The sequence below is a fragment of the Eptesicus fuscus genome, chromosome 8 (genome assembly GCF_027574615.1).
Source record: "Eptesicus fuscus isolate TK198812 chromosome 8, DD_ASM_mEF_20220401, whole genome shotgun sequence".
Lineage (NCBI taxonomy): Eukaryota > Metazoa > Chordata > Mammalia > Chiroptera > Vespertilionidae > Eptesicus > Eptesicus fuscus.
Genome location: NC_072480.1, coordinates 54261499 through 54271032, shown reverse-complemented (window position 1 = coordinate 54271032; position 9534 = coordinate 54261499). Strand labels below are relative to the sequence as shown.

Sequence of the window (9534 nt, the reverse complement as noted above, 5' to 3'; positions counted from 1 at the left end):
CTCTCCCCTTACCTCTTCCCTTGCACTCTCTCAAAAAAAAAACAAAATCAATGGAAAAATATATATTCTTGGGTAAGGATTAACAACAACAACAAAAAAGTCAACCAGCCAAATGGGAGAAGATATTTGCAAATGACAGCTCTGCAGAGGGGTTAATGTCAAAAATATATAAAGAACTCATGCAACTCAACACGAAACAAACATACAATCCAATTAAAATATGGAGAGAGGACCTGAATAGACACTTCTCCCAAGAAGACATACAAATAGTCAACAGATATATGAAAAGATACTCAACTTCACTGGCTATTAGGAAAATGCAAATCAAAACTACAATAAGATACCACCATTTAACCTATTAAAATGATTATCAATAAGAAAAATAATAACAAGTATTGGAGATGTTATGGGGAAAAAGGAACTTTCATTCACTGCTGGTGGGAATGTAAACTGATACAGCCACTATGGAAAAGAGTATGGAGGTTCCTCAAAATTTTCAGAATAGAGTTACTATATGACCCAGCAATCTCTCTTCTGGGTATCTGCCCCCCAAATTTGAAAACATTTATTCATCAATATATTCAACCTATGTTTATTGCAGCATTATTCACACCAGCTAAGACAAGGAAACAATGGAATTGTCCTTCAATAGATAATTGGATGAAGATGTGGTACATATATACAAAGATAAAATACTGCCATTTGTGACAATCTGGGTGGATCTTTAGAATAAGCAAAATAAGTCCAATGGAAAAAGTTAAAAACCATATTATTTCACTCATATGAGGAATATAAAACTGAAAGCAACAAATGAACAAACAAAAACTCCTAGACATATGCAACAGTGTGGTGGTTACTGGAGGAAAAACAGGGTGAGAGGGAAATCGTAAAGAATAAAGGATGTTAAATATATGCTTAAAGGAATGAGCTTTTACTTTGAGTTGCAAACACATCATGCAATACACAGATGATGTACCATAGAATTGTAAACTTGAAACCTATATAATTTGATTAATCTATGTTATCCCAATAAATTTAATAACATTTTAAAAAGATCCATTCCTAGTCTGTAAAATTTAAAAAAAGATTACATTTTTTGAAAGTACTATAAAATATATAAGATGAATACATACAATAATCTTGTCCAGACACTTTTCTTTAAATGTGAACCAACAGTAACTTGTACTTTAATGGGACCTTTAACATCTGCTTGCAGAGCCAAAAGATAAAATACAGAATTTGAGAGATCATAAAGCACAGTTACAAAACCTACCATACCAAAACCATGATCGGGATACCTGGAGTCATCTGACTTGCTCCTCCAGAGATTGCATGGGATACTCAATTTAGGCTAAGGTATTGACTCAAAAGTAGTATAAATATTTAGACAGTTCAGATACTCCTTCCAGGAGAACCAAAAGAATCTAGGGCTAATACTACCCAGATAAAGAATTAATGCTTGCCTAATTTGCAGTAAAGACCTAGGCTGTCTTATCAGCGAAATTCCCATAGAGTGTCCCATAAATTGAGAATCACACATTAGACTTTATAATTACCAACCAAAGTAGAGATGAAAACCCATGTCCCTCACGGTTGTAGGAAGGCCGCAGTACTGGCAACAGAGAGTAAAAGGAAATGTCATTAATTCTGCTGGGGTTTTGGTCAGTAACAAAGATACCATTTATCTAGAGCAAGCATGTCAAACTCAAAGGCTAACACGGGCCAAATAAACGAGGCATGTGGCCCACGGGATGCAGGTTTGACATGCTTGAAGAGGATAAGGTCCTTCAGATCCAAAGGGGAGGCAGGGAAGGGCCTGCCATCTATAGAATAAAACAAGTCCTAGAAAACCACAGTTTGACCCAAATGATGTCTATATCCACTCAGTGCTGATACTTCCTTTGGTGGGCACACAAGTTGGGTGGAAGGGAGTGTAGTCAAATATGGATGTAAGTTTCCATCTCTTATGGAAAAGAACTGAATCTGCTGGGAACTAAATTATATGTTTGGAATTAAAATTAAGCATAAAAAAGGAGGAAAAGGAAGGTGCTTTTTATCTTCTAAAAACCTTCCAGTCTTTCCTGTTTTTTGTGGCATGAGGAAACATGAGCAACAAAATCTCTGACGACACCCTCTCTGAGGCACTGCGGGAAGTCCTGCATGGTAACTAGGGCAAGATTTTGGAGCTACAGATCAGCTTGAAGGACTATGACACTCAAAAGGACAAACACTTTTTGAGCACCATCTGGCTTAAATCTACAAATCTACTCCCTGCCCCAAGTTCTCCATATGTGTTCTGGGGGGTTCCAGCAGCACTGTGACCTGAGGCCAAGGCCATGGATATCCTCCACATGGACAGCAGGTACTGAAGGAACTTAACAAGAATAAGATATTGGTCAAGAAGCTGGCCAAGAAATATGATACCTTTTTGGCTTTAGAGTCTCTGATCAAGCAGATCCCAGGCATCCTGGACACAGGCCTGAATAAAGCTGGCAAATTCCCTTCCTTGCTGATCTACAAGGCGAGCATGGTGGCCAAAGTCTATGAAGTGAAATCCACAAGCCAGTTCCAGATGAAGACTGTGCCCTGTCTGGCAGTGGCTGCTGGCCACTTGGAGATGACAGATAATGAGCTTGTATACAACATCCACATAACTTTCAATTTCCTGGTGTCATTGCTCAAAAAGAACTGGCAGAATGTACGAGTTTTACACATCAAGAGCACAGCGGGCAAGCTCCAGTGCCTATGCTAAGGCACAGATTAATAAACTATATTGCTGCTAAAAAAAAATAAAAAATAAGTAACCAAATAAAAGCATTCAAATTCTACATCCCTTAAACTAGGGTAGAGTTGGAATAATTGTGTGTAACTTACAAATAGTTGAAAACAAATCCTATCAAAATCCTATTCATAGATACTGGCATAGTTGACAAATAGGACAGATTTTGTAGTTCTTTTGTCATAATATCATTAGTGTAAGGCTTTTCAGCATAAGTCCACCAACCAATGGTAGAAATGATGAGTACCTGTACAGATTCACTACAGACACTTTTCTTTAAATGAGAATGCTCTCTGTTTGAGAGTACAGGAGAGATAAAGAGATCAGCTAGAGCTTGAAAGTAAGTTATATGTATACTAGGGGACCGGTGCACGAAATTCATGCACTGGGGAGGGTCCCTCAGCCCAGCCTGCCCCCTCTCACATACTGGGAGCCCTCAGGGGATGTCCTACTGATGGCTTAGGCCAGCTCCCCATTGGGAGCGGACCTAAGCCACAGTCTGGCCTCCCTTTGCGGGAGGCAACCCGGCTGATCAGGGGAAGGTGCCAGCCCCATCACCCTGCTGCCCCAGGCTTTAGGCTTGGGAAGGGGTCCCCCCCAACGGCACCTCCAATTGCAGGCTCTGCCCCTTCCCAAGCCTAAAGCTTCCGCACCAGCTGGCTGGGAGTGACCTGGGTGCCGAGGAGGTTCCTGGGACCCAGGTATGTACGCAAATTAACAGCCATCTTTTTGGGGGTTAATTTGCATACTCGCTCTGATTGGCTGTGGGCATAGCAGAGGTACGGTCAATTTACATGTTTCTCTATTATTAAGATCATATCATTATATATTCAGTTATTACTATCTTGGTGGTCCAGTGGCCTCATCATAGAGCTAAAACCATGATTAGTGAAGATCCATGAGTCTATTTTCAGTTTGTCTCAAGATGGCAAACTTTAAGATGGCATATCCAAGAGCCAGATCTGGATTTCAGCCCAACATGAAGAATATCCAGTGCTATGTGTAATCAGACCCTTATTGACATTATGGTAAGTTGATATAGCATTGTACTAGACATTCCATTGAAAGTGGGTTTTCTCAGTGAATTTTGCTTTCTTATCAGCTGACAAGTTTCATAGGCAAGATTCTTTGGTACCAGTAGTTTAGATAATATGTGAATGATACTTGTTCTGTGACTTATGAAGGTGTTGCCACCTCTTCTTGAAATTGACCAAGGCCTTAGAGAACTGTGTTGGCTGCTAGTAGGATGTGCCATTTTCACTTCACAATAGAAGACATTAAAGCATCAGGGCTCTGAATTTCCTCCTGGTTCAAGGCCCAGCCATCTTTAATCACTGCTATGTGACCAATTTCCTCGGTGGGAGTCACAATCATAATGTCCTCAATGCAAAGGGACATTTCAATACCTACCAGCGGCTCATAGTGTGTTAAAGCATGTCTGACCCACTGATGAAATATTGCAGAATAATTCAAATAGCTTTGTGAAAAGAGTGCGCAGAAATATTGCAGGCCTTACTACATGGAAGCCAATTGATCCTGATCTTTTTCTGGAAGAACACACACAAAAAATGTTGGCAATTCTAAGGCTTCATACCAGGTACCATAATGGCAGCAGTTTGTTCAGTCCCGGTGATGACATCAGCCCTTGGCTGTGCAGTAGTTCTTTTCCTGTTTCAACTTTGATATTCCACAGAAGGGGTTCAAGTACAAGTGATGTCCACTGTCAGTGGAATAGTTTCACACAGGGTCCCTGCCTTTATTTCATATTTTCTGAGAAGACCATATTTTCTGAGTACCTTTTCTCCTCTTTGTGTAAGTATAGCGGGTATCTGGCAATGCATTACAAATATAATTATGGAATCTGTCAGCAGGAGTTATCAGATTGTGTCCAACTAGCAGTCTGCATGTTTGCACTGGGCCTACATAACCCAAAATGTTTATATCAAATACAGTACTTATCAAATGATCATCAATCACAATCCATTCAAAGAATCCAGGACCCACCAAATAATTGGAGTCACTATCTCTTGGCCAAAAATAATGCCATTTCAAAATGCTGAAAGGGAAATTTGTTTATCAAGGTACACCAAGCCCTAGGAATAACAGGTATCTGAGCTTCAATAGAAGCAAGCCCAGAATTGTCTGGCAACCCCATTCCCGATTTTTTGTTTGTTTGTTTTGTGTGTTTCTGGTGTACATAAGATGGAGACCATAGTAAGCAATCTGGCTCGGGGTAACAGGGAAACAGACTTTATCTCTAATCTTCATTTTACTTAAATGGATTCATGGCCATGCATGGAAATATTCTATACCCAGAACAAAGGCACAGTGGGGTCCATTCAGCTTTTCTTTCTGAAAGGATAGCCCAGGTTGCAATTCCAGGGTGTCCACTGCACTGAGGCCTAGAGTAGAGGTTTCTCTTTCTCTTAGAATTTAGAACTTTTCAAAAGTGATGAGAAGAATGCAGCAGATGAAGATTTAAGCAAGCATACCACCCTTGATGGCCCTCTGAACTAGGTTTCTATTACTGCCCTAAGAAATCACTACCAGCTTAGTGGCTTTAAACAGCATTCATTCATCATCTCATAGCTTTTGTGAGTCAGAAGGCCAGATACAGAGTGGTTCACCTAGTTCCGCTGCTTTGGGTCTTATAAGATCCTAAAGTGTCCAGAGGTCTGCAGCTTCCAGGATTTCAGGTTAATTGGTAGATTCAGTCCTGGTGTTTTTGCTGGCAGCCTGTGCATGACTGCTCCTAGTGGTGTTAACATCGTGTGGGCAGATCCACCCATCGCTTTAGAGTTACTTTGGTCCCCACACACCTTCTCCTTCATCTAGGCCTGGGTAGTTCAATTTAGCCAAATGACCTGCCATAGCCCAAGGCAGTGGGTAGGCCCCGAGGAGCCCGATATTAAAACATTTCCACTCTAAAAAGCTGTAATACTGAGACTGTAGCATGGAACTCCCTCTGGTGATGCGTTCTCATGTAAGCTCATGTGCAGAAAATTAAGCTATTTCCTTTTACTTCCAAATCCACTCTTTTAAATGCTCCTTTGTGATGCTGAACAGGAACTCTGCAGACAGATTGTATTGATTGATTGATGGCTCTCTGTCAGGATTTGAAGTAGCAGCAACAGACAGTGACTGGAAGAGAGGAGGAGGTGAAAGGGAGGTTACCTCCTCTTTTGTTTTGTGTTTCTGTCAGTGTTGCCATAGCAATAACCTTCCACCTTAGAAGTAGCATTTGATTCCTAGCTCCAGCTTCCTGCTGCCCTTCCAGAACCATCCTCATCACCTCCCTTCAGAGGTACCAGCTAGTGTCCTCTCATCAACAGTCTGGGTCCCAGGCATAGGATCACAGGTCCCTTCTCCTACACTTCTGGATCTGGAGATGCCAACCTGCCTCCTTGGCTTCCCCCAGCCCTAGGGTTACCCGGAACTACTCCAGTGCTCCGTTTCTTCCTTTCAGTCCTCTGACATGTCTAACCAATTACCAATACAATACAGAATTAAATTATCTTTGTTTAATAATTAATATGTTCCTGTTTTTCTATTTAATCCCCTTTAACTTGCAATAGAGCGGTAAGATGGTACTGCTGTGGCTGGAACTCCTGCTGTCTTTCACAAGCAGGGTAAGTTCAGGACGTGGTGCGGAGATTGTGCCTGGCCATCCACCTAAGGTTTGTCTTTCTTCGATCACAACTGTGATTACTGCTTGCCTAAAGCAAATGCATTTGCGCTTTTATTTTGCTTTTTCCATCACCATTTATCCACTCTATGCCCTCTTCTACCTCCACGCCCAATCATAGACTATTGACTACGTCCACGAGTTCTCTCCTTTTTTGTTCAATCCCTCTACTCCCAACAACCTTCCTCCCCCTGCCCCCCCGGAGTTGTGGGGTCAACCTGCTCTCTATCTATGAGTCTGTCTCAATTTTGCTTGGTAGTTTATTTTGTTTATTAAATTCTACATATGAGTTAAATTATATGCTTTTGTCTTTATCTGACTGGCTTATTTCACTTAGCACAATGTTCTCCAGGTCCATCCGTGCTGTCGCAAAGGGTGTATATTTTTTTCTTTTTTTATGGCAGAGTATAAATTTGTGCTTTAATGAATATCATGATACCTACAAAATCAATTGTGTTGCAGATTTTTGACATATCCCAGAATAACACAAAACAACATATTTCATAAATAACAGCTTTGGGTACTGTATTATAGTATAATTTTCATTATGGATAGATGAATTGGCAAATGACAAATTTATACTTCATTAAAATGGGGTCATCATATACATTATTTACATAATTTAAGAGTTTTAGATGTGCATCTGTTTGCTAATAAATAATTTCACATTTTAAATATATTCAGATACAAAATAAATGAGGGCAAATATTTTAAAAGAAAAAAAGAGCAAGGTTATTTTTTTCGTTACTATGCAAATTTACATACAAAAGTTGCATTTATTGTTAGAGACTTACTTTTCCAAATCTTTTATATTCCACTAAGTAAATGGTTTGCTATTACAGAATGTAATTTATCTGTTAAAATGACACTTACTGACATTGTCTATTTCTAAAGTAATCATACAAGTAGTTTTGAATAAAAGCACTTCCAAGGGCAATTATTAATACCGAACATTTATCCATTTAGAATGACATTTTATTTTAAAGCATTGTATAGAATGCAAGCCTGGCCTTTCAGCTATTATTAACCATGTTGTAAATTACAAGCAATAAAGCTTAATTATATCATATTTATGCAAATTAAGGCAATCAAATATACATACAAATATCTTCATATTGTAAAAGAAAATCGGTCATTTAGAGCAATCTGAATTTCTCTTTATTTCATAAGATGTTAGAAATAAGAATGGAAATTTAAATTGTTTCTTTAGCATGCAAGGAAGATTTGTAAGTAATTATAATGAGCTTGGGTGAATTGCAACTTAGAATGTTTTTACTTATAACAAAATAAATACTACATACATATGCGCGCACACACACAGAAATAAAATTCACTTTCCTCTTCAATAATATCTCCTGTCACACATTTGATTGCAAATCTCAAGAGAACTCAGTCACCCAGCACTATTATGAATAAGAAGAACGATAGGTTAACTTCTTACTGGCTGAGAAAAGAAACACACACACAAGCACAGGTCCTTCATGAAGACATCCTAGTGTCTCAAAACTGAGGAGAGGTTCGTTTAGATTTTTTAAAAATTTACATACATTTCACAGAGAGGGAAAAAAATCGTGTAATTACAAGTGTTGTAAAGTAAATAAGAAAAGGAAGATGGATATAGAATGGGTTAAGGGAGAATCTCTTATTTCCAAATGAGAGAATTGTTTTCCTTTTTCTTTTTGTATTTTTCTCCTATAGTATCAGCATCAAGGCCATGAGTGGCTTATCCAAGAGCAAAGGCTGAATGGTCAGATCCTCAAAGATGTTCTGGTTTGTGAGTACTCAGGAAAAGAACTGTGTTTTCAATAATCCTATGTAATAAAAGGCTAATATGCAAATAGACCGAATGACGGAACAACCGAACAAACCAACAACTGGTTGCTATGACGTGTGCTGACCACCAGGGGGTGTATGCAGAATGTGGCGGGCATCAGCAGCAGGCAGCAGAGTGTGGAACATGGCAGGCATTGGCCACGGCGGGATGGTGGAGCAGGTGAGTGGGGGCGCCAGACCAAAGCAGGGTGCTGGTCACTGTCATCAGGGTGAGCCTCTGGTGGTTACTGAAAATTCTTTGCTCCCACACGCCACAGTCCCACCCAGAGCTTGCACCCACTGTCGGTGCCCGGCACTGGCCCCAATCGCTTGGTGCTGTCAGTGGGTGTGAGAGGTGGCTGCTGGCCCTGATCGCCCCTGAGGGCTTCTCCACCTCCCACCTGTTCCTGAGCAGCAATCAGGGCAGCAGCCACTGCTTGCACCTGCTGACAGTGCTGGTTCCTCTTGCACCCACTGCTGCCGCTGGCCCCAATCGCTCCATGCCATCAGCAGGTGCCATCAGTGTGTGGGAGCTGCTGCAGTGGGAGCAGGGCTGTCGGCAGAGAAGGGACTGGGGGCCACGGTGAGAGGGACTGGGCTGGGCGGGGGCGCGAAGCATGGGTTGAGACCCACCCCTGTGCCCACCTCAGCCTCATGGCCCACAGTTCCTTTCAAGATGCATGAATTCGTGCACTGGGCCCCTAGTTAACTAATAATTATCTAATGGTAAAGTGGTCAAAGGTATGGAAATGATCTTCTGTATCCTACAGAATATTGTGTAAAGTTCCATTGTAAACATCTAACTTGGAGGATGAAAAAGAAGGACAGTATAAGCTTAGAGAATTTCCCTAAATAACACTTAATAATTTCCCCTCTTATAAAATAAAAATGAAAACCATATTATCTTACTGTAAGGATCAGTTGGGCAAGACACTTTATTTTCAAGTGAGTTGGATGCACATAACTTTATATTGGTTGGGATGATCTGTCTAGAGAAATATTGATCTATGTATTATTAAATTTTAAATCTCTGAGAAAGTGAGGTTTCTTGGTCCAGAATAACTTTATATTTCTCATTTCTCTGACTGGCCATAGGACTAATTGGACCAGTAAAAAAGAAGCCCCTAATTTATATGAAAGAGTTGTAGAGTTATTTAATAAAAGGTTTGATGTTTAAGGAAACAAATGCTAGGGATGGTTTTTAAAACAGGGGGGAAATACAATATGTTTGGTGCTTGCTTAGTTTATAAGTAGTGAC

The 9534-nt window shown here is 40.3% G+C and overlaps 1 pseudogene; it reads left to right on the top strand.

The window, feature by feature from the left end:
* Nucleotides 1-2105: 2105 nt before the first annotated feature.
* On the top strand, nt 2106-2752 carry LOC103298613 (60S ribosomal protein L10a-like; annotated as a pseudogene).
* Nucleotides 2753-9534: the final 6782 nt, after the last annotated feature.